The 26,556-nt window shown below is 35.4% G+C and overlaps 1 protein-coding gene, 1 long non-coding RNA gene and 1 other non-coding gene across 5 annotated transcripts in view; 1 reads left to right on the top strand and 2 right to left on the bottom strand.

Annotated features, from left to right (window-relative positions):
• Positions 1-26,556, top strand: part of LOC101742917 (5-hydroxytryptamine receptor 1) — a 146,842-nt gene that overhangs the window by 108,113 nt on the left and 12,173 nt on the right. The gene's annotated exons all lie outside the window — the stretch shown is intronic.
• LOC134201460 (uncharacterized) lies at positions 8,319-9,166 on the bottom strand. Of its 2 annotated transcripts, none has more exons than XR_009976773.1 (2): positions 8,860-9,166; positions 8,319-8,470 (listed from the first exon to the last, which is right to left on the bottom strand). It is a non-coding gene; the product is annotated as an uncharacterized LOC134201460 (long non-coding RNA). The 2 variants fall into 2 exon arrangements; XR_009976772.1 differs by having other exon boundaries at positions 8,884-9,166.
• On the bottom strand, positions 26,440-26,521 carry TRNAL-AAG (transfer RNA leucine (anticodon AAG)). The gene has a single exon. It is a non-coding gene; the product is annotated as a tRNA-Leu (tRNA).

The following is a 26,556-nucleotide window of genomic DNA, read 5'->3' as shown; positions in this document are numbered from 1 at the left end:
TCTCATTAATTAGACTGTTATTGTAAACTAAGTAGAGAATCCGGGAATTTTTCAAGTATCCTAAAACGAGATTGTATTTAGGAGAAGCTGCGTGGCTTGTAACGAAATTCCCGGGAATACTGTGTTGTGTTTTGTTTTTCCTTCGAGCGGGATCATGTTCTGCGGGTAAATTTCAGGTCGATGTTTTGAATATTTACTTTATTATAGGAAAAAAGTATACGGTTGTATTAAAAAAAAAAACATTCTTTGTGAAATTATAATAGATTAATAAATTTTGATAAAGAACTCTAAATGTGTGGTGTATTGATTGTATTTTCTATAGATTTTAGTTTAAGTGGCCTAATAATAAGTTATTTGCGCGACAAATAAATTGACTATGTAGTTTTAAGGCATATTTAATGTTGTCTAAATTTGTTTTACTCATATTTGCTGATATACTATAGGATACGTAAGCGTCTGAAGTACCGACGAGATGTTTCTAGAACTAAAAGTCAATACGAACTGAAGTTCATCTTCTGCTTCCTAATATAAAAATAATTGAAGCTTTTTTTTATGCGTTTCGGTTTGAAGGGTGGGGCAGCCGTTGTAACTATATAGGTACTTGAGACTTTAGAACTTATATCTCAAGGTGGGTGGCGCATTTACGTTCTAGATGTTTATGGGCTCCAGTAACCACTTATCAGCAGGTGGGCTGTGCGCTCGTCCACCCACCAAAGCAATAAAAAAAATATGCTTAGGTGGATGGACGAGCTCACAGCCCACCTGGTGTTAAGTGGTTACTGGATACCATAGGCGTCTACAACGTAAATGCGCCACCCACCTTGAGATATAAGTTCTAAGATCTTAAGTATAGTTACAACGGCTGCCCCACCCTTCAAACCGAAACGCATTACTGCTTTACGGCAGAAATAGGCAGGGTGGTGGTACCTACCCGTGCGGACTCACAAGACGTCCTACCACCAGTAAAAAAACTATTTTTGTCTGATCTATACAATAATAATAATATATGTATCATGCAATTGAATTTAAATAGCTTGTTTGAATTTAAAAACCTTTTAAGCAATGGTTTTATTACAAAACGTGACGTACAAGCACTTTCATAAAACGTTTGTACTTTGTAAATACATTGAACGACTGTCGCGGCGGGGCTAATAAAAACAACTAACTAGCTTACAAAATAATTCTATAGGACAGGTGGTATCAGAATCAATATTGGTGTCAATGTTCAGCCGATATCTTACTAAATATTTAACTACTACAATTCGTATATTATTAGCATTAGATGTTTTTTTTTTTAACGCCATCTTGTTGTGTCTTTAAAGCGGTTAGTTGCTCTCAATTAAGAAAAATAGTATTATTATTCGCCAATAGATGTCGGGAAGAGTTGATTACTGAAAACACGAATAAAACAACATTTTCTGAAAATAAATCGTAGCTAGATCGATTTATCGCCCCCGAAATCCTCTGTATACTAAATTTTATGAAAATCGTTGGAGCCGTTTCCGAGATTCAGATTATATATTATTATATACAAGAATTGCTCGTTTAAAGGTTTATGGAAGATAAGATAGTAGAATGTGACAAAGTTATGCTTTTTCACATTTCTTACCAAAACATTTGTAACTAGTTAAACTATTTTTAAATCGGTAGAAATTATGGATAATCTTATCATGAAAATCCTTCAAACCTTCACAGAACATGGCAAGCATTGCCTGTGCTTACTGAACCTATTAAAACTAAAATAAATTGCCGTAAATTTTGTATTTCTCTTTTCTCTAACACGAGCCACATAAATTATGAACGTTTAGATAGTAACGCGGCTACAAGCTGATAATTTATCACGTTTCTACAAGAGTACGTATGAAGTAGGCATCCATTTTGTTTGGCACGCATGATGATTTTAATAAATTGCCAAGAGAAACACGGATTCGCAGTATTTTTTGCGTGTTACAAGCGAACACTGGCCTTTTCTAATGGTTATGAAGTGTCGTTCTATAGAATTCCGACTTTACGTATATACGTACGTACTGTTATGGGAATTTACTCTGAGGTCGTTTTAATAATTGTAAATAGACATGCTTTAACAAAAACCGACTTCAAATAGACTAAAAGAAGATATTCCAAAACAAATTAATATACACTAAAAACAATAATTATCGAAATCGGTTGGCGTGATATTGAGTTATTCATCTACATTTTAAAGCAAATTTAAGACTTCATATAAGTCTTGTCAAAGATACCATTATCAGAACTCGACTAAATTGGAATGGGACCACACGGGAAGCGTTAGCTTTCTATTAAAAAAGAATCATCAAAATCGATTCACCCAGTCAAAAAGGTAACAAACATAAAACACACAGTCGAATTGAGAACCTCCTCCTTTTTTGAAGTCGGTTAAAAAAGGGAACTTTTAGAATACGAACAATTTTATTTTATTTATACAATATGGATGATATACGTAACTCTCAGAGCAACTCCGGCAGCCGCATCCATACTATAAGACAGTTCACTCTCTACTGATTGTGTTCCGGTCTCCTCTAAAGTCTCCACCTTGGACCGTCTAGTCAGCGATTCGAAGGCATCAGCATTTTATGGTTCAGTACAGAGATATAGCAACTTTATAGAGATATTTCACTTTAAAGTTTGGAACTGCGCGACATGCAACGACCTGATACATACATAAAAAACAGTAGGGAAGACAATTATCGTAAAATTTTGTAATCTGGTCACACATTAGGAGGCTGATTCTAATATTGATCGGTCCCGCTAGTTATCAATAGATGCTGGTGAAAGCGTGCATTGTCGTGCATCATTTTTTATATCATTGAAAGATTACTGGTAGCCCAGAGGCCTTTCCAGTTTCACCAGGACAGGTTGGCGAGCAAAGGCTCAGCCAGGAGGGGTGGGATTTGCTAACAACTGCCCGAGCGCCTCCGAAGGGGACCTAACAACTCAAGAGCAATTGCTTCGCGAATGAATCTACAACCGGATCGGAATCGCGACCCGCTGAGATGATCTGGCGAGAAACTCAGCGGGCTGATGCATGGGTAAAAGTAACGCGCGTCATATGACTCATACAGGAAGCATAGCCTATATGCCGCAAATCGTTAATTTGTCCTATTTTGAAGGATAGTAGTGGCATTCAGTTGAACCATCGACCTCTCAGAATAAATAATGATAGCAAAAAAATAATGATCTTGCCTATACTACCACAAGGCAATCGTACTAACCAGTTCGAACTTTCGGCATTCTATAGAAATTGAAAAATCACCTCATTGTAAACATTAATCATGAAGTGAACTCATCTTCATATTTACACACATACAAATCCGTCAGATCAGAAAAAATCACTTGTCTGAAAGCGCTATACGACAGTACTGTTTTGTTTCTTTGTTACTCGAAGTACTACATAGTAAAAAAGTAGCAAAATAATTCAACATAAAAAAAAATATCTAACTTAAACCCGCGATATGGTATCTAGTCGATATTCTGTTCCATATCAAAACAATTTCATATCAAATGCTCTGTGAATAATTTAGTCCCTTGAAGCGAGGTAGTCGAGAAATCCTAATGTACTGAAATACTAAAACATCTTCGCTTCGAGGAACCCTTTTAACGTTTCTTGCATTTATTATGTGAGTGTTTCGTTTTCTTGGGTCAGGGCATTATTTATTTCTAAATTGTCTGGTAATTTGAAAATTGTAACAATTTGTTTGCGATTTTGATTCAAATGTCGCAAGGCTTTACTTTCAAAACACTCAACTACATGAATTATCCTTCCAGATACAAATTTAAAGAAGATAACTAATAAATTTCTGATGGATTGCATTCAATGTTTCGAACGACACCTAATAAATAGTGGATAGCTGAGCCAAATACAGGCTTGAACTACTTGAATCCAAATCGAGTTCCAGAATTAGACGTTGGAGTACTCACACGGCACACCAAGCAGCTAATACTCTAACAAATTAATGACCATCTATCGGCCGTAGCACGTCCAATAAACCTGACAGTCCAATATAACCGAATGACAGACTGACAGCAAGCCGAGCCCTAATAAGGGAAAGGTTTCAATTACACAGTGACTGATGGATGGGGGGCTTCGTTCGCGAATTTCGGCACTCTATGTTTGTATTTTTTGCCGGGAAAAGTTATTTATTTTGTGGGTATTTTTTTTTGTGTATTTGAGATGAAACTAATTTGGACAACTTTAAGAAAGTGATTAATATAGATTCAACTTTTGTGATCACCATAATGGAGTATTAATATCATTGGTAGCCGAAAGAATGCTGAGAATAAGTTCTCGACAAGATTCGCCACAACGTCCTACGCGAACATTGCTCGAATCCGTCGTACTATGAATCATCATTAATTACTTTCAATTTTACAAATAAAAAGAACCATACATATTTACTTTATTAATAATAGCTTAAGCTATTCCTCTCAAAATAAAACAATCACTTTGAACTATCCATATTTCTTCAGTCTCACAAACCCTGTTACAATGATCTAGATCTGTCTGACTATGACAAGCATATTCTATTTTTATTAGAGCATAATATAATTTATTAAAATATTATTCGTAAGTTCTATTATTGAGAGTTAGTAGTTACCGGCATAAAATAAGCCTTTAATCGTAAAAACTGGAGTTCTTCTAATTACAGTACATTTATATATCATTATAAAAGTACTAGCGACCCGCCATGGCTTCGCTTCGGAAACTGTAATTTATTATTGATTTCTCCACTACATAATGGATGTTATTATACATATTATAAACCTTCCTCTTCAATCACTCTATCTATTAAAAAAAACCGCATCAAAATCCGTTGCGTAGTTTTAAAGATTTAAGCATACATAGGGACAGACAGATATAGGGTCAGAGAAAACGACTTTGTTTTATACTATCTAGTGATAATTAACGCGTTTACCTACGAAACAAAACTAAGATCTGTATTTAAATTTAAGCTGTTGGGCGATTAAAATTAGATTTCAATCATATTCTTCCAAGATTGCGTTTTAATTAAAACATCTGATTATCCTACTATGTACAGTGTAAGCTGCAAATAGACGTAACTCGCATCTATGCTGCAATTTGATTTCTCTTTAAAATTTGGAACTACGCGAGTGCAGGGACCCGATACGACACGGCAGTTATAAGTAATAATTGGCAAGTCAAGATCTATGTATAGAACAAAGAGAACTATAGCAAGTAATCAATTCAAGTCATTAAAAACTACATACGATAAATTTAGAAATCCCTGACCGAGATCTTTAGGTTGATATCATTAAAATGAATATAAATCTTGAAGGGTTACTATAGTTGTTAAGGTCTAATTTCGATCATCACGTGAATAACATTCTTAATAATTAGAAGAGCGTTATGCTAGAAAATAATGTGAAGATATTAATTTCATAAAGATCGCACTCATATCTTCATAATCACTGGCTAATGTAAATGTAGGAGACTGAACAGCACGTATAAGAAAATATTTAGAAATTCCTCTAAGGACCACTCTCGGGCCAGTCACAAAAATCGATGAGAGAAACGGTCAACCAAATAGCAGAAATTCTTAGTAGCAAGTAATCCCGCAGTAGTCGAAATTCGACTATAATTAATTGAAATTATAAGTTTGAACATTAGTAAGGTCACAGATTTCGCCAAAACTACACTATAGACAAATAAAATATGAAATATAGTCAATATTAACCTATTCTCAATTTGACCATAATAAAAGTATATATTATACACAAAGAGTATAATTATATGTGTCCGTGTCAAATACATGGTAGTGTGTGTAATGTTTTTTTTTTATTGATATAATGTATTATTAATGCATAATTTAAAAAAAAATATTAGCATTCTGCACTCCTTCTCTATATTCTCTATAAGTGTGAGAAATTTCATACTGCTCCGTCCGCGCAATTTTCGTAAAAAGGGGTACAAAGTTTTTGCTTCACGTATTAATATATTGATAACGGAACGATTGAGCATGACGACTGTACTAATAATTCAAGTACTGACTTAGGCGTATGCGCTAATTTCAAAATCAATTCAAAATCTACAGCCTAGTTAATGATGTATAGTTTTTAAGGCACAGTGGATGAATATTTGATCGGATTTAGACAATAAAAATACCTTCACATTCAAGAATACGTCTTGCGGCCTTATGTAATAATGGTTACAAAACAATGATATAAACCAACGATAGAATATGTATGAAGTCATACATTTAAAAAAAAAGTACCGGTCTGAAAATTTATTCATTCTTAATGAAACAAAAATAAATAAAAACGTACCATACATCTAAAACTAAAACAAAAATGTCTTGCGTAAATACAATGAATTCGACTTTGCTCTTAAGCCGGGCAGCAATATTCATTGTATGTCTGTAGGTAGGTAATCTCTTCAAACTAGGTGTGATTTATCTACAAATCTAGTGCAATTAAAGGTGATGATACATCAATGAAACCTAAGTCTTAAACTAAAGGCATGTTAATTTTCGTACCGATTTGAGTCTATTGAGGAATAAACCAGAGGGTGAACTGATTTAATGAGTTTTTGCTTCATCAATCAGCAGCGTGCTGTCATTTCCGTGCACCGGGATTACTGATAAGCATTCCGTTCCTGTTGTTAATAGCATTGATCGAAACGTTTAGATACTAAAAACGGCTTTCGTGGTCTCCTTGAATATTTACACCGTTACTGAGAACTTTCTAATTTCGAAGACTTCTGATGAAATCGGAGCTTTTCGACTTAGTTAAGTGTGGCCTTGCTCCTAAAATCCAAGCTCGACTCCCAGTGGAGACAGTAGATCCTTGTTCGAGGCCTGGGTATATGTGATGTTGTCTCGAATGTGTTCTAACCACTCACAATATATGTTACTATCTCTGATTACTATACCTAACGTTCGAACATTCGTTGTTGAATAATAGGAGGCTTAGTTTAACTTTAAGCGCGCGGTTTAGCGCTCGCTAACTGCGGTTAGTCTGTTGAAACCAATGATTTGCTCCTGTAAAAAAATATCTGCTTCTCAAAAAGGATCTACTACAAGTATGTGAATCGTAGATAATCTCACAATATTCCTAGTGATTACCAAAGTACATTGATACCGTAATGTAGATGATGCCACCCATCCTGAGACATGTGATAGTCCAATATTCTTTCTAACTAATGAATTTAATCAAGTATTCTTAGATTTGTTTTATATTATTGGTGGTAAGGTGTTTTGTGTGCTCATACGTAGCCCCCTGCCTATTTCTGTAGCAAGTAGTAATTCATATAGCAGTAATTCATATAGGTTTGAAGGGGCAACCTTTGTACCGTGGAACTGAGACTTGAATCACATGGCTCAGGGTGAAATTAAGTTTTTTGCGAACAGCATTTGCGTTGTTAACCTCAATGGACTGGGGTGCCTACCTAATACCAGATGGGCCGTGAGCTCGTCCACTCGTCTAAGCAATAAATAAAAACTTTTAAATCAAAACTGGCTTCATCACGAAGATAAACATTGATAAGTACCTCGGAATCCTCTCACTGCTCTCACAAGAATTTAATTTAAATTGGTCTTGAACACCTTTTCAGAAATTACTGGAAAGGTGAAACAAAAGAACGTTCTCAAATATTTGGGTCAACCGAGCGAAGGGCTCTGATGGATCAAAAAGCCTTTAAGGTATTTTACTACCATTATGAAGTAATTAACCCTCAAGTTACGGGATCTTAATAAATTAAACTTTTCTTTTGAGAGAACGACTTTTGCAGGAAAGAATGATAATAAATTGTAAGAGGCTACGAAAAAAGTGGCTTACGCTTCACAGAGATTTTTAGCACTCATTTTTAAATGGTTGCTTCCTTATATATTTTAACCAAGCTGATTAAAAGTACGCGAAATAAAAAAATATTTAAAACTTCGAAAAAAACAGATAAGCAATAGTAATTCAATCCTAAAATCAAAATGTTTCAAAATTATTTTTTGGTAGGCAGCGGCTTGGCTCTGCCCCTGGAATTGCTGAAGTCCATGGGCGATGGTAACCACTCACCATCAGGTGGGCCGTGCGCTCGTCTGCCTACAACGGCAATAAAAAAAAATGTTTCTTTTCAGCACATTTAGTTCACACTATTTTGCTTTGATTGGCTACTGAGATTTTTTTTAATTGAGTGTGCAGTGTCTGCCCATAGGGTATTCATAGAATTATTAATTTCCAAAATTTAATTCAACAACATTCAAATAACGTAACTAAGAATACAAACAAGTACAATCTCAGAATCAATATCATATGAGCTCTTCATAGGAGGGTTGTCAAGTGAAAACTTTGGCTGTGAATTAAACAGACTTTAATTTTTACATGAAAATTAAGAATCTTAAGATACGTACAGTAATTTCAACTATTTATCACCTTTGGGGCTCTTTTTAAAGCCTTCTCATTCCTTGATATTTCGTATAAGTCCTATGAAACTTCGATGGATGGGCTGTAAAAATTTATAGATACTGTAATATCGACCGCAAATTAGTCGTGCGTTCCTATCTATAGGCTCCTACTTAGTGTAGCTTAGACTTCGATTAGTAGGTATCACAATTCGCGTTGGGTGTCGTCATCGAAAGCTTTCATAGTTAAAACTAGAAATTACAATTTGGATCCCATTTAATATTTACTTGTGTTCAAATAAGCCAAAATAAACTTCGTTTCCAAGAAGGGTCATATACTGAGAAATAATAGCGAAACAAACTATCCGAGAGTATTTATTTGATGATAGTTGATATGTTTTAGATTTAAAACAAAAATAAATATTGAATTTTCACGATAATAGAATTGATTGAAAAGACCGAAAATCACTGTGATAGTGCACTGTAAACTTACAAATAATCATTAACTGTAGCACACCTTGCGTCAGCGTCTAAAGACCTCTTAACAATTTTCTTAACGGTAGCTACAATTGCTTCAAAATGTCATTGAAATGTGATTTAAGTGAGGGCTCATAGCCCTGAATCTCTTGGTCGATAAATCACAATTAAAAATGTTGAATGAAGTACGCGTTCGGTAACATGGTTTATGTCCATAAAATTTATCGTTATTTACAATTTTGTTCTTTGTTAAGTAGCCGAAGATTTACTATATAGTTAATACGCACGAGATTCTTTAGTGTATATCTTTCTAATTAAAGCCAAGGCGGTTTTTTATTCAATCTAAACATACTTTAGATATACGTGTGCTAGGTATGCCCCGCGAAACTCAACATAATTAAACGCTTGACGTTTATTGACCTCCAGTCAGGACTATAGTCTCCGTTGTAATGGAAATATATATATATATATATATATATATATATATATATATATAATGATATGGAGGATTTCAGGATGAATAAACAATAAATAACTTAATCGTGTTTTCTATGATATAATAAGAAAACAACATTTAAAGCCTTTTAAAATTAATTTTAAAAATTAAACAATAAACAGTATTAATAAATTATACAAAAATTAACTCTCTTTTTACTGAATGACAAACTTCACTCCATGACACTGAAGAAAAATCCTTTTTTAAAAACTAAAGAGTTTGAAATAATAAAAGTTTTTCTTTACACATTTGAATATACTAGCTGTACCCGTCCGCTTCGCTGGTCATTTAAAATTAACATTATTATTTCTCACCCCCATTAAGATTCTCATCATTAACGCCCCCGCATCTGGTGTAGGGAGCTCAACGCTCATATAAATATTAGCCTATCCATTAAGTACATGTATTTTCTACATGGATACCAAGTTTCAAGTCAATCGGATGCACGGTTTCCTACTTCATTGGATGCACGGTTCAGTAGTTATAGCGGAACATCCGTAAAAACCACTGTAGATTTATATATTAGTATAGATTTACAGATTTAAGATCTTAGATAGAAAGCACACTAATCATTCATTATTAAACCTTCCTTGCAAATGTTAATCATTTAAATTAAAACTCAATGCATCACTAATTACGACCAACTACAACATTTAGTGAATAAAAAGTAATAAATAATCATATTTAAGGGTCTCGTTGTAAAATTGTAAATTTAATTGTCTACTACATATTTATTTGTCTAATAGATTCATAGATATTATATTGTATGTAAAAACTAATGTCCAACGATATTTTCAACTCTGAATATTTTTTTGGGAAGAAGAAAAATATTACTTGTGGCCCGGAGGCTTTTTCTGTAACCCAGAAAATTGTTTTCCTTTTCCATTATAGAAAATGTCTACATCCTCTTCACTGGTCCCGGTATTTCATTATACATAGAAATTTCATAATTGTACAACCGGTGAAAATTTTGACAAAACTTTTTTTTATTCATTGCTCATTAGATATGTGGACGAGGTCACGACCCATTTGGTATTAAGTGGAGCAGTAGTAAGTAAGTGGTAGTAAGTTGAGCTCTAATTGCCAGTTTTTATAGTCCAACGGCTGATCCACCTTTGAAACCGAAACGCATTACTCTGCTTTACAGCTGAAGTAGGCAGGGTGGTGGTACCTATCAGGGCGGACTCACAAGACGTTTTACCACCAGTAATTACTCAAATTAAATTTTTTGTGGGTTTGATTTCTATTACACAATGTTATTCTTTCACCGTGGAAATCATTCGTGAACATTGTTAAGTACGTACATATTTCATTAAAAAGAATTAGTAACTCCCTGCGGGATTTGAGCACCTGCGCAGTCATGTCGCTAGATACGAATGCACCGGGCATCTTACCCTTTAGGTAATTTCGTTCAACTTTCTAAAGCTTTGCATATAACTCATACACATAATGCCAAATGAGACATAAAAAGACAATCCACCCAAATCTCGAATAGACATCTAATATCTTTATCCAAATAACTGGCTTTATTCAGGAATCGAGCCGCAAATCCCTGTGGCGATAGTCAAAATACCCCAATGGACTGTAAGGGCTCATAGCTATGACTTTATAATGTTACATAAGTCGTTTTGAGGGAATGTTCGTTAAGAATCTTGCATAACATAAGATTTAAAACGGCTAAGCTAACAAAATAACTAATATACTAAAAGCAATTCGGCGGGGAATCTCAATGTGTTTCACCGGTTAATCTTATAGTAAAATACTGTATTTCAACAGTAGTGTAAGATTAGGCGCACACGTGACTTAAAAAAAAACAGACACGGCACGTGTTCACATTTGTTATTTTAAACATTACGACGTAGAGATAATATCGCCTGTCATTCTTTAAAATGCAATTAAAACCAAAATAGTTTTTTGCTCATATTTTCGCTAGCCATCATAATTAGAACTACTTTAATGGTTCAATCTCGCATTTTTATTGCAATTATATTATTTCCGACGCTTCGAATATTTTACAGTTCCCAACGACCATGAAAACTGTAAACTGTTCGAAGCGTCGGATACAATATTTTACAGTTCCCAACGACCATGAAAACTGTAAACTGTTCGAAGCGTCGGATATAATATAATAACAATAAAAAATACGATCATAAATGATTCAATAAACATGTTGCAGTTTTTATTACAAAAATAAAATAAACATGTTCGTGTAATAACTACAACGAACTCTCAAACTACATAAAAAAAACACCTGGAATTTATTCGGTACACAAACAACAATGCCTCCCTTTTAACAAATATTTCAAACCAACATCAAATATTTACATTACTTAAGATAGCACGAAATACTCGGGTGTACAAAATCGCTTTGTATGACAACAAAGCATGCATAATTTATTCAATCTAAAATATTAGTTATACAAATTAGGAATTTCTGTTTGATGTTACGATGAAATTCTAAATTAATTCTCAACGCTTTTATTTTAATTGTTATGCGATGTTATGATAAGCGGCAGCTAGATCTGTCTCGTGTCAATATTCAACGCATTTTAAGATAGACTAGAGGTCCCGCAGTAATCGAAATTCGACTGTAATTAATTGGAATTGTAAGTTTGTACACCATTATGATTGTATTTTATACTTCTGTAATTACAAATTTCGCCAAGACTACACTATAAAAAATATTAACAAAGACAAACATTATTTAATCTAATCAAGAACAAAAGTTTGACATTAAATAGTATACATGCGTGTGTGCGCCAAATACATGGTTTGTAGTGTGTGTAATGTTTTCTTTATTGATTTAATGTATCTTTTATGCATTATTTTTAAAAAATATTAGCATTGTGCATTTATTCTCTATATTCTCTATAAATGTGGAAAATTTCATACTCCTCCGTCCGCGCAATTTTCGTAAAAAGGGATACAATTTTTTTGCTTCACGCATCAATATATAGATGACTTCGAAATAGAGCTTTAGACAGTAAATTTGTCGTGATAGAAGTATAAAATTCTTAAGCTTCTTAAACAAATTATTATCGGATAGGTTAATCTATCTGAAAAAAAAGATACATATATTTTAATGGTACAGCATTCGTACCGGAAAAATCATTTGCTGTACATACTCCAAATTATCATCAGAAAAAAACCGACAAAAACCAGAAACGCGCTAACAGTATTTGCAAATAAAGTTTCCACTAGCAACTCGTCGTGACCTAAAGGATAAGACGTCCGGTGCATTCGTATCTAGCGATGCAACGGTGCTCGAATCCCGCAGGCGGGTACCAATTTTTGTAATGAAATACGTACATGACAAATGTTCCCGATTGACTTCGACGGTGAAGAAATAACATCGTGTAATAAAAATCAAACCCGCCAAATTATAATTTGTGTAATTACTAGTGGTTAGACCTCTTGTGAGTCCGCACGGGTAGGTACCACCACCCTGCCTATTTCTACCGTGAAGCAGTAATGCGTTTCGGTTTGAAGGGTGGGGTAGTCGTTGGGACCTTGGAACTTATATCTCAAGGTGGGTGGCGCATTTACGTTGTAGATGTCTATGGGCTCCGGTGAGACTTCGTTCGCCCACCTAACCAATAAAAAAAAACCATCGATCTACCGTTCGAAGAATCTCACTTTCGTATTTGGCCCTATACGCTAAAAACCGACCTAGAACTGTGTTACTCGTATGTCAATAGGCGGCTTATCTCTGTATCTGATATTGCTAACGTCACTCGTCATACTAATTCGATCAGTTAAACATCTCACAACACTAGTGCAAGTTATCTATATATATAAAAGAAATTCGTGTTAGTTACACTATTTATAACTAAGGAACGGCTGAACTGATTTGGCTGAAAATTGGTGAGGACGTAGCTTAAAACCAGGAGAAGGACATAGGATACTTTTTATCACATTCCCGTGGGACGCGACGTAAAACGTGGTATAACAAAACGCAACTGATATGGAATAACAAAACGCAACTGACAGCTAAACGTAATATATTCTATGGTTAATTATAGTAGAATTTTGAAGTTGACCGGTTGATGTGTTTGAAACAAACTGTGTGGCGGAACAAAGTTCGCCGGGTCCACTAGTTTATATATGTTTTTTATCATTCACCTATTACAGTCTAACGTCTGTATCGGTTTTTACCAAGATCAAATTAGTACATAGTCACGTTTTATGTCACGTTTTCCTACCATTCGGGTCATCAATTATCATTTTAATTAGCATTGTTAATTTTTGTATAGCAAACAGCTCGATACGAACATGTCCTTCATACGACAGTGATAACGGAGCGCATAATAAAATTAAACTATAATTAGACTCGCCGAATGACTTAGTTTTATTATAAAGTTTATGTAATGTTGTACTTTGGGAGGCGTTCAAGGAAAACGTCTTCTTGCGTGTATTCCATGTTTAATTATCATCTTAATCCTAGTTTACAATTATGAAGAAGCCTATGTTTCTGGGTGGTCCGCCTTATTAGGGCGACATACGAGACTACACCTATTAATTGTGTTATATACTAAATGCTATGCTATGCTAAAATATAAATATACACACTTCGTTTACTTTTAAGGCGTACCCATGCGTTGGTACCATCATACTATCAGCGTAAACAGCAGCGAAGCAATCATGCAGTTTGTTTAGTGGTTCAGTATACAATTGAAACTAGAATTTTGCACAGTGGCGCTCATGTTGTGATGACTGTAGACTCCGATAACCTGGTAGACCGTGAACTTGTGTACTCATCTTGAGTAGCTTCTAATCTACGCCTCTTTTTGCTCAAACTTAGAAGACACGGACCCATTTTTGGGGGTCGTAGACATAATTACTGGTGGTAGGATCTGTTGTGAGTCCGCACGGGTAGGTACCACCACCCTGCCTATTTCTGCCGTTAAGCAGTACTGCGTTTAGCTTTGAAGGTTGGAGCAGCCGTTGTAACTATACTGAGACCCTCATATCTCAATATGGGTGTCGGCATTTACGTTGTAGATGTCTATGGGCTCCAGTAGCAACTTAACATCAGGTGGCCTATGAGCTCGTCCGTCCATCTAAGCAATAAAATAAAAAATGTACTTTAACTATTTATTATTTTCATTTAATTATTCCCGAAGCTTCGAATACATCACAGTTTCCTTGGTCACGGACGATTAAGGTATTGTTGTTCCTCGTTGCTTCCAAATCTCAGTTATTTTTCTGTGAGAAAAAAGTAAATGTTAAGGAATATTTTTTTTTGGATATTAGATATTAGCCAGTACAATGTTCAAACCTTGAGTAATACCACCGTGGTCAGCTGTGACCACGACAACTGTAAAATATTCGAAACGTCAAAAATAAAAGCCGTGAGAATGTTGTTTTAACTTTAGAATTTATTTTGTTTTACATAGAAATAAGAAATCATTTTGCCAGTCTCATAGTTTTTTCCTAATAAGCATTTCTTTTTTTTTATAAAAAAAAAACGAGTAATTATTTCATTTATACCTATATATATGAATTAAACTTTTCATTTTCAGTCTTCTTTTATATTACGAGCTCCTTTTGGACAAAAATCCAAAGTTAAGTTTTCTTTACATTTGGAACACATTCGAATCGTAATTCACATTCTATTAAACAAAATGAATCAAAAACAAATAAGCTAAACTAATAGCATCATTTGTAACTTCACTCTTACGATAATAAGATCTTACGATAAATTATGGTTGGTTTTAAAATATTTACTAAACGAGCTCTGTTAGTTGCTCTGTATCGGTTGTATTACCCCATAGAAACAGCAAAATAAATAAAGCCGCTCGCCTGAGCCTCACATGAGGTTGCAGGATAGCCGTCGGAGCTTCGTGGTTCGTCAGGAACGTCGACCTCCATGACGACCTGGACTTAAAGTCCATCAGTAAGTATCTGCAGTCGGCGTTGATGTGCCACTTCGAGTTCAAAGTGGCACGACACGAGAACCCTCTCATCGTGGCCGCCGGTAACTACATTCCCGATCCTGCGGAAAGAATGGAAAGCAGTCGACGTCGCCCCAAACACGTCATTTTGGATCCTCCCGATCCACTAACGGTGCTTTTAGGTACCTCAAGCACCGGTCATCGTTGTCGTCGAACCCGTCGCTTGCGACGAAGGGCTCGACGAGTAAATTAATCATCAGACACAACCCACTGAGTTTCTCGCCGGATCTTCTCAGTGGGTCGCGTTTCCGATCCGATGGTATATTCTGCGAAGCACGGCTCTTGCTAGGGTTCGTGTTAGGAACGTCGTCAGGCTTGAGCCCCGTGAGCTCACCTACTAGTAAATGTTCCCCTGATATAGCCTCTCAAAGCTATCAGCTTAGGTAGGAAAAAAAAACACACATGAGGCTAAAATCTCATGAGGTAAAAATAGAATGCGTAACCTCAGTGAAACTACTGTCAGTACTAAAAATTACGTATAATCAAATGATAATACTTTGCGGTTTACACGTTTTACTCACTTCAGCTGCGTTCCATTCTCTGTTGAATGCGTTAGTCCAGCAAGAAAAGATCGTGGAGTGCTATTCTAAACTGATGCCATAAGCTCCATAATTCCATTTATTACCACATACCATACTTACACCAGTTCATTGTTACTCGAATAACAGGCTCACGTCAGGGCGCGGATGTTATTCGGTTGCACTTTTATGAAAATAAATTGAATGCCAAGTCAAACTCGACTCTATGAAAAATTACTAAAAGACAGTATGGTACAAGACGAAAGCAACGTCGAATTGTGTGCCCGATTTTATTACACTACTAGCGACTCGCCCTCGCTTCGCTTCGGGAACTGTAATTTATTATTGATTTTATTGAGTTTTCTATCTTCATCTACCCACTTCAGCAGATGCGGTAAAAGTATTTATTTTGTTATAGGATTAGTTTCCAACATTATACTTAGTCTGACTATAAATACTGTTACAATTAAAAATAAACAAAATATTACATTTGAATTTGGAATCTGTCATTGTTATATGATTGCTCATTGAGTTTTCTCATTTTGGCGCCAATACATTGTACAATATTTTGCGATACTATAATGGAGTGGGATGATAAAGAGAACCGAATCGTTGTGATTGCATTACACAAAGTACGTATGGAGCCAAATGCAATTTTTAAAACTCTCCATACGCTTGGTATTAGTAAAATATTTGTGTACCGGGCTATTAATAGGTGCAATGAGACCTCCTCTGTTTGTGACAAAAAAGATCTGGCCGTCCACGTAGTGTTCATATGAAAAAGGTGGTCAAAGCAGTAAGGGAAAGAATTCGAAGAAATCCTGTCCAAAAACAAAAGATTTTATCTCGGGAGATGAAGGTAGCACCTAGAACCATGTCGCGTATTTTAAAAGATGACTTAGGACTTGCAGCCTATAAGAGACGTACTGGTCATTTCTTAACTGATAATTTAAAAGAGAATAGGGTGGTAAAATCGAAACAACTACTGAGGCGGTACGCAAAAGGAAGTCATAGAAAATTTTTGTTTACGGATGAGAATTTTTTTACAATTGAGCAACATTTTAACAAATAAAATGACCGTATTTATGCTCAAAGCTCTAAGGAAGCTTCCCAATTAGTCGACAGAGTGCAACGTAGGCACTATCCGACTTCAGTGATGGTTTGGTGGGGTATTAGCTATGAAGGAGTGACTGAGCCATACTTTTGTGAAAAAGGTATCAAAACATCGGTACAAGTGTATCAAGATATCATTCTTGAGAAGGTAGTGAAGCCCCTTAACAACACCATGTTCAATAATCAATAATGGTCCTTCCAGCATATTTTTAACATATTTTTACAATATTTTTTTAACATTTTATTGAATTTAAAAAAGTACGCTTAAAGTCGATCATGTTAAACTGCAGCTTGTGAATTGGACCACGCAACAACACTATCACCCACAGCGGCCGGTCGGTCCGGTAATATTAGAAAAGCAAACAAACGCGGATTAAACACACACATCCTCCCAGCTCCGTAATTACAGTTTTGTAACTAAGTGACTTTTGTTTAAAAATACATTAGACGAAAACGCTGAAGGATGTCAAGCTACGTATTATAGATTGTCACATCTATATATAAAAAAATTGCTGTTCGTTTGTCTCGCTAAAACTCGAGAACGGCTGGACCGATTTGGCTAATTTTGGTCTTGAATTATTTGTAGAAGTCCAGAGAAGATTTAAAAGGGTAGATATATATGAAAATGCTCTGAATTAAATGAAAATAACAATTTTGTTTTTCCTTTGATGTGTCCCCCATCGGACGGATTCCTTTTGTTTGTTTTAAGTTTATTTTATACAAAAGTTTAGGTCTTTTATTTATCGTTTGAGGCACTACGAAGTTTGCCGGGTCAGCTAGTATTAAATACTAATCTGAAACATACGCTAGTACACGGGCGGGGTTACATTCGATTTTCTTCAAAAGCATTTATAAAAGAATACTTCTTGTTATTGTAACTACAAGAACAAAAATGTTGAAAATAATTTGGAAATTAAAATGTATTGTGTTGGTCTAATCTACGTCTGTCTGTCGTGCTCGAGTACTGTTGTCATTTGCATAAGATTAAGACTTCGGAAAGATTTCTGCTGTGATAACCATGAGATTAAATTTAGACTGTTTAGATAACTTCGTAATATTTCGTGGTCACGGACGGACGCGGTGTATTTTTCTATGAACATAAAATATGTATATGGTTTGTATAGTAGATGGATGCATGGATGTAGTTTATTTTAAGACATGCATTACCATCCCATTTTACTCTCTCTGTTTACAGAATACGTCGGCTCGGCAAATCATTGTCGTTTATATGATCTCATTTTTATAAATAGTTTAAGATTTAGGTTAATTCTGTAGCAGTAGCTATCATAGAACGTTTGACAGATACCTAAATCGTCGTGGCCTAAAAGATAAGACGTCCGGTGCACTCGTGTTGGAGCGATGCACCGGTGTTCGAATCTCACAGGCGGGTACCAATTTTTCTATTGAAATACGTACTCAACAAATGTTCACGATTGACTTCCACGGTGAAGGAATAACATCGTGTAATAAAAGTGAAACCCGCAAAATTATAATTTGCGTAATTACTGGTGGTAGGACCTGTTGTGAGTCCGCGCGGGTAGGTACCACCGCCCTGCCTATTTCTGCCGTGAAGCAGTAATGCGTTTCGGTTTGAAGGGTGGGGCAGCCGTTGTAACTGTACTGAGACCTTAGAACTTATATCTCAAGGTGGGTGGCGCATTTACGTTGTAGATGTCTATGGGCTCCAGTAACCACTTAACACCAGGTGGGCTGTGAGCTCGTCCAACCATCTAAGCAATAAAAAAAAAAAAAATAGCACTAATGATATTTTCAAGATAAGTTTGCGTATTTGCAAGTTCCGAACAATAACATTCCAGCCGTCTCGGTCTACCGAGCAATCTCATCACGCGGAAGATCTTCGCTTTATTGATTCCTGCAAATCGAATACCTTTTATAAGATGAATATAGTTATTGGCCATAGTACTACAATGGAAAAGTATTATCGTTTTATCATTATCGTATAACATCCTTACTATTATATAAGAAATAAACACAAAAGTACAAAGTAAATACACAAGGAAAATAAAAGGCTCGGATAAGTAAGCGATCCGTTTGAACGATGGCTGTTTGTTATAGGAAACTTGGCGGAAACTTCTTAACCCATATAGTTTTCCAATCATAGAAGATATACACTTCCACTTTTCTTCTGCTACCATTCAAATGTTGAGCACAATGACTTATTAAACCTATTAACTAGGTAATCAAATCGAATTGTTTCGATACTTTTTGTTGAAATAGATCAGTGAAAGCAAAAATACGGGCGGAGTGCAACCCAACGCGTATCTGATCATCAAACTACCGTCAATTTCACCGTCTACGATGGTCAATTAGATGGCACAGTTTTGTGAAGACCAAACTCGTAGATGGAGGTGGTTATGATCCTCAGACTTTTTTCTCCTATCTATGCTGATAGCCTTGAGAGGCTATTTCCCCTAACGTTTGTAGGTGAGCTCACGGGGCTCAAACTGGAAGTGTTGCTAACACTGGCCCTAGCAAGAGCAGTGCTTCGCAGAATCTACCGCCGAATCGGAAACGCGAACCACTGAGAATATCCGGCGAGAAACTCAGTGGGCTGTGTCTATGGGCTATGTAAGATTAACTTATTTCTATCTATTGAATGATAGATTCTTCAATAGTGAGTCTGTTTAAGAAAAATCTGTTTTAAAGCTAAAGACTTTGTTCTTTACATAGGTACTGCTGAAATTGTAGATGTAGAGCTCGCTTGTGTTCACAAACAATTCGTTACCCAACTGTGAGATGCGTAGAGGATTTAAAAAAATTCATGAGCCACCAGAAGCCGTAGGTGGCGCTTACCTCACTGATAACTGTTATCTTATTATCAGCTCGATTGCTTATTGTCGAAACGTTATCAATTGTTTTAATTAAAGTGACATTTTCAGTGAGAGCTTAGTTATCATGTCCTTCGATCGAGTGTTTTAATATTTTTTGAATAAAATCCCCATTTTAATGTTTTAGGGTGATACTTCATGGTTTACTGGATAAATCACTATTTTATTAAAATTCAGTCAAATCGATGAATACGAAGGAAATAGGAAACGTTATATCGGATAGTAAGGTTATTTCTTTAAGATGTGCTTCACCGAATTAGTACTTTTAAATTAAATAATAATTAAAAGCAACTTGCTGGACTTCTTAAGCGCTTCCGAAATAATTGTAAATAGACATGCTTTAACAAAAACCGACTTCAAATAGAAAAAAAAGATATTCCAAAACAAATTAATATACACTAAAAACAATAGGTAATCATCGAAATCGGTTAGCGTGATATTGAGTTATTCATCTATTTGTCGCGCACGTACTTAATGCAAATTTAAGACTTTTATGGTTTTCTCATGGATACCATTATCAGAACTGGACTAAATAGAAATAGGACTACACGGGAAGCGTCAGATTTCTAATAAAAAAAGGATCATTAAAATCTATTCACCCAGTCAAAAGCTATGAGATAACAAACCTTAAAAAAACATACAGTCGAATTGAGAACCTCCTCTTGTTTTGAAGTCGGTTACCAAAAAATGTCACGAAGTAAATTCTAATGTAAATCTAAGATAATAATATAAAGGTAGGGGACCAGTAAGGCCAAATGAGGACGGGATATTTTGACGCCTGTTAGGTATACACTCAGAATGATGTCACAACACTAGGAGGGCAGTAAACAGGAAATAACGCACGGAAGAAGTTGAAGATTTCATTTCCTTATTCGTTACGAGAAACTTTTGAGACGCGAGGTTTTTTTTGTTCAAAATAAAAAAAAAACACTTTTATATGTTATAATTCGCCTAATTAAAACCCATTTGAAGTCGTATCCACGTAATTGTACACGTAATTATACTCGACCAAATGAAACAAGATCATCTTTTCATTAAAATTTCCGATCCCTTATTATATTTTACATACTACCCCTAAGGCTGTGTGTACAGAGGCAATTAAAAGTCACCAGAGTTTCATTGTATTGTGTACGGGGGGCCGCCGACAGACGATCGCGTTGTTTCATTAAAACTTTATACGATCCATTTTACCCTTCGATTTTCATATTATTCACTGTTTTTTGCCTTATAAAATTCTCTTTATCGTTAATATCGATTGTTTTAAAGTTTATAATGAGACTTCTGGCTCGTGTATCAAGGTGGTTTTTCCATTGTCATAACTGTAAACATGTTTAGTAAGAATGAGAGAGAGAGAGGGAGTCTATGCTTTATTTTACACAAAATAAATAAAATGCAAAACATCTATATATTATTATATAAAAATGAATTGCTGGTCCAGCCGTTCTCGAGTTTTAGCGAGATTAGTCTCGATTTGGCTAATTTTGGTCTTGAATTATTTGTGGAAATCCAGGGAAGGTTTAAAAGGTAGATAAATGAATGAAAATGCTCGGAATTAAATAAATATAACAATTTGGTTTTTCCTTTGATGTGTCCCCCGTCGGACGTATTCCTTTTGTTTGTTTTAAGTTTACTTTATACAAAAGTTTAGGTCTTTTATTTATAGATTGAGGCACTACGAAGTCTGCCGGGTCAGCTAGTTAAATATAAAAAGTACAATGAGCGGTCTTATCCACAACCATCAGATGAACAAAAATCACTTGCACTATGCATAAATATTTAGTACTCAGTACCAGCCGCTCATTTAAGGCAGTAAAAAATAACTAGATATTATACATACGTTTGGTTGTAGCCTGATAGGTGTGACGTTTAGTGTGAGCTAATTATCACGAGAATTCTATAAGAAAAGAAATTTACAGAACACTTTGTAGTAACATAGTTGATGATAATACAAAGACTAAATCTAATGCGAAAAAAAAAACCAAGCTCATTAAATTACTCGGCGGTAAGCTAATAACTAGATCTCTTATATTTTAGGCCACGACGATTTCAACACGTCAACAACAATATAATGACAATAACGTTAAGCCGTAAGCGTAGTTTTAATTATATTTACGATTCGCAAAACCAGTACTACTCTGTGTTGTTACAATAAACATCAGTAATCAAATAAATTTAGGTAAACAACTCGAAGAAGTGTGTTTCAAAATGCATTATTTCCACGATCTATCTCCGGAAAAAGAAGCACTTGAAGTCACCGAATGCGTCACGCATTTACATTTTCGCAACGAACCTTATCCGTCCGAAAAGTTGTTGAGGCGCTCTCAGGGCTTCACAAAAACCTCGACAAACCTCAAATAATTTATAGGTACATAACAATGAACCCTCGGGGGATTTTTCACGAAAAAGATTTGACAGAACGAGTCGAAGTCACAAAACGAACCAGTTCTAGTGTGCCGCACTCTGAACGATACAGGTAAAGGTATCATGTTTACTTGAAAAACGAAAGATACACAAATACTTTCCTCCTCTTATCTACTACGAGAGTTTCCTTTTCCAGTTCACAGGGACGTAACCCGTCTTTCTGTTTTAAATTAACGCTTTTATTCTATTATTGAGGACATTTTTAATTTTAAAAAATCCCATAGCAGTCTCTCTGTGAGTTTTTGAGATAACGTAATAAATAACACGTAGCGTTTTTTTTTTTTTATTGCTTTATGTTACAGCCTTGTGTTAAGTGGTTACTGGAGCCCATAGACATGTACAACGTGAATGCGCCACATACCTATACATATAAGTTCTAAGGTCTCAGTTATAGTTGCAACGGCTGCCCCACCCTTCAAACCGAAACGCATTACTGCTTCACGGCAGAAATAGGCGGAGCGGTGGTACCGACCCGCGCGGACTCACAAGAAGTCCTACCACCAGTATGAAAATACATAAAAATTAATTAACTGTGAGTTTTTTGTCTTTTTGTTATATGAATATTTCACGGGACACCTAGCTTAAAGTGGTTAGAAGCGATAGACTTTACAACTTGAATGGCAAAGAAAGCGATTACAATGTGCAATTTCCACGAAAGACCACGAAAACTGTAAAGCTTTTGAAACATTAACTGTAAAACAAAATTATAATTTTAAACTTTAAATTCAAACTTTAAAAGAAGTTTAAATCGTTAGCGGTTGTCATGTAAATGAACTATAAAAGTTCGAGAATTTAATATAACAATAAAAAACTAGCGAAGTTTTAACGCACCACTTTACTGGTGATAGGACCTCTTGTAAGTCCGCACGGGTATGTACCACCACCCTGCCTATTTCTGCCGTGAAGCAGTAATGCGTTTCGGTTTAAAGGGTGGTGTAGCCGTTGTAACTATACTTGAGACCTCAGAACTTATATGTCAAGGTGGGTGGCGCATTTACGTCGTAGACGTCTATGGGCTCCAGTAACCATGTGGGCTGTGAGCTCGTCCATCCATCTAAGCAATAAAAAAAAAGGTAAAATGTATAATAATAGTAGCTCACCTGAAATAATACAGCCCTACAAAGTATGCGTGCTGGTGAAAGCGGGCCAGTGTTTGAAGGGTTCTATATGATTTATCGCCAGCCACGTCCGCTACGAACTATTCAGGTCTGACCCGTGTCAGATTTGAACTGAAAATATTGTTCTGACGCCGTCTCTATTTAGGGTTCACGTGTCTATTTTAGTATCTTTTGTACGTCAAAACTACCTTTAAATTTAGATGATTTCTTTTGACAGATATTTTATTTATTTTAATTTTAGCATTACTTTTACATTACTTACATTACATAACTACACTATCAAACGTAGCTTTCATTATTTCTAAGGTTCGCGAAGAATGAAGAAAATATTAAATATAAAGAAATATACATAAAAATGCTTAGGTTTATAAATGAACATTGTCCTTAATAGTTTATGGTTTTTGTTTAAGTTTCGTAATGGCCCGAAGCTGCTGCGGTTTTATTCCCGACATTTTTTTAAAATTGGAAGTTAATAATAATACATTTATTTTTCAACTGAGAATCATAGACTGCTCATTTTAGAGAATATTGCGAACCCGCCAGAATACGTGATACCATTCTATCTGTTGACAGTGCAATGTAATCAAACATTCTGACTTAAAGAGCGGGACCAACGGCGGATCCAGGGGGGGGGGGTCATGGGGTCATGACCCCCCCTGAGCTGGTTCCAGGACTTAGGTGAACCACTAATTGAACATAATGATTTTATTTATATATTTTGTCACTATACAGATTTTATGTAACGACATACCTTCAATATTTAATTAATTTAATATCTATACTAATATTATAAAGAGGAAAGATTTGTTTGTTTGTTTGTTTCGAATAGGCTCCGAAACTACTGGACCGATTTGAAAAATTATTTTTCCATTAGAATCCGACATTGTCCCTGATGAACATAGGCTACTTTTTTTAAAAAAAAATATTTTTTATTTTTTTTGTTTCATGTGTGTTTTAATGTTTCCGAAGCGAAGCGAGGGCGGGTCGCTAGTAATATAATAACTTTGTATGATGGCAAGCGTTTGGGAACGAGCGCATCGAAAATTTTACTATGTGACCCCCTCCTGGCGCCAAAGCTGGATCCGCCCTTGAGCGGGACACCCCTTACATAATACAACCGAAAATCCCACTTCGGAGATCAAGTTGAAAAGGATAACTTACGTTGTAACGTCTATGGACTGTGTAGACAACTCAATACCGGGTCTTACGCGTGTACTTATGTACACGCGTAAGAAGTTATACTTCATTTTTATTAAATTTATTTCTTTTACACATTGACATCAGAAATGACAATGCAAAGACAAATTAGTCTACTCCAAAAATTGAAAAATTTCCGTACTTCATACAAAATATTATAATTTATCAAAATATCATTATTTCATTTACTAAACAATACGAGGAGACTGAAACGTTTTCCATATTATTATATCCTTGATGTTTCAGTCGCATGCGTTCGGTTATCCCTCATTCGGTCGCTCAGAAGCCTTAATCCCAGACCCTCTTTGCTACATTATTCATACAGGGCACGTCTGATTTTCTATTCACTTATATAGCTTTTTGCGCGTTAACTTTGTACACGCTACAGAAAGGAAGTTATCGCCGAAATTATGTAGGAAAATGCGAAAATATATGTATATATTTTTTTAAGTGAAAATTTCTTGAGTAAAACTACATTCGGCTTAATGTAATAGACAATTTTACTCGACTCAGTAATTCTAAGATATAAATACGAACACTGCCGCAGTTGTAAATTTTATACTAAAAAATACACAGACAGACCTGAAAAACAAACTAAGCCAATAAAAAAAAAAACAAAAAGCTACTTAATAAAATCCCCGAGCTTTTGAAACCACTACTTCATTAAGCATGAATAAAACTTTCCACTAATGCTGTTAGGGTCTAATCGCGAAATCTATGTGTACCCTTTCTGAAACCCATTTGAATGAAGTCTGAAAAGTTTCACGTAGAACACATTTTCTAGATTGAACATGGACTGTGGCTATTTATAGAATTAAATCAGATAAAACTTAGAGTATACAATATGGTAATACACTTAACTGTATATATATATTTCTGTACTGGCGTTTCTTACAAGGACTACACTTCATCTCGTATGGGAGGAAGCCCATGGTCAGAAATGGGATGAAAGGTAGACTATCTTATTTGACAGGGCTCAAATTATTTCCATACCGCATTTTGTCAAAACCGCTTCAGTGGCGAGAAAACCTAATAAACAGAGTAACTTCCATATTTATATTTCGTAATATTTTCTTTCGAATAAATTTTTTTTTATTGCCTTTGTAGGCAGACGAGCATACGGCCCACCTGATGGTGAGTGGTTACCGTCGCCCATGAACTTCAGCAATGCCAGGGGCAGAGCCAAGCCGCTGCCTACCGCTTAATACTCTCCACAAGCCTCGTTTGAAGAAGGACATGTCATAGCGCTCGGGAAACACCATTATACTGTATACATACATACATATACATGTATACATTATACACACATATGTGTGAGTATACCATTATACTCACACACGTCAACACTAAGCTAGGATCTTCTGCTGTGATAATATTATGAGTGTCGCAGATTCACGCACGGGACTAAAACGAAAACCGAATGCCAAATATCCGTCATTAAATGTTACATAGTAGTTATATAATTTGTGTAGGAATTTATTCCCCGTTTAATTTGACACAAAGCCAATAAGCCTAACAAAATTAAATAGCAATGCGGAATTTCTAAATTGAGCTTCAACAATTGTGTGATTAAAACGAACTGCTAGTTAGTTAGCCTCAAATAGCCACAAAATAATATTTCATTAGTCATCGTTGTGATTTTTGATTGATTGATTTCAATAATAATAATAATAATACTACACGTAATAAAAACTAGCCTAATAACTCATAGCTACTGTGTGTTACTTGGCCAAAAGCCCGTATATACAGTTCTGCCGGCTCTGTCAACAGACTGGGCTTAAAAAGGGGAAACCTATAATAATAAATAATAATAATAGTTAATTGCAGTAATTTAGTTAAGTATTCTAAAAAAACTACGTGAACAAAGTGTTCACCAATTTCTCTAGAAGTGCATTAATAATCATTGAGGGAAACAATCGAAAAAAGATATTGGCAGCGGTGGGATTCGAACCCACGCCTCCGAAGAGACTGGTGCCTTAAACCAGCGCCTTAGACCGCTCGGCCACGCTACCGACACAGATTTTCAGTGAAATTTAGAATATAGTAA

This window comes from Bombyx mori, chromosome 26 (genome assembly GCF_030269925.1).
Source record: "Bombyx mori chromosome 26, ASM3026992v2".
Lineage (NCBI taxonomy): Eukaryota > Metazoa > Arthropoda > Insecta > Lepidoptera > Bombycidae > Bombyx > Bombyx mori.
Note: the sequence above shows the minus strand (reverse complement) of the source record. Positions and strands in the feature narration are given on the sequence as shown.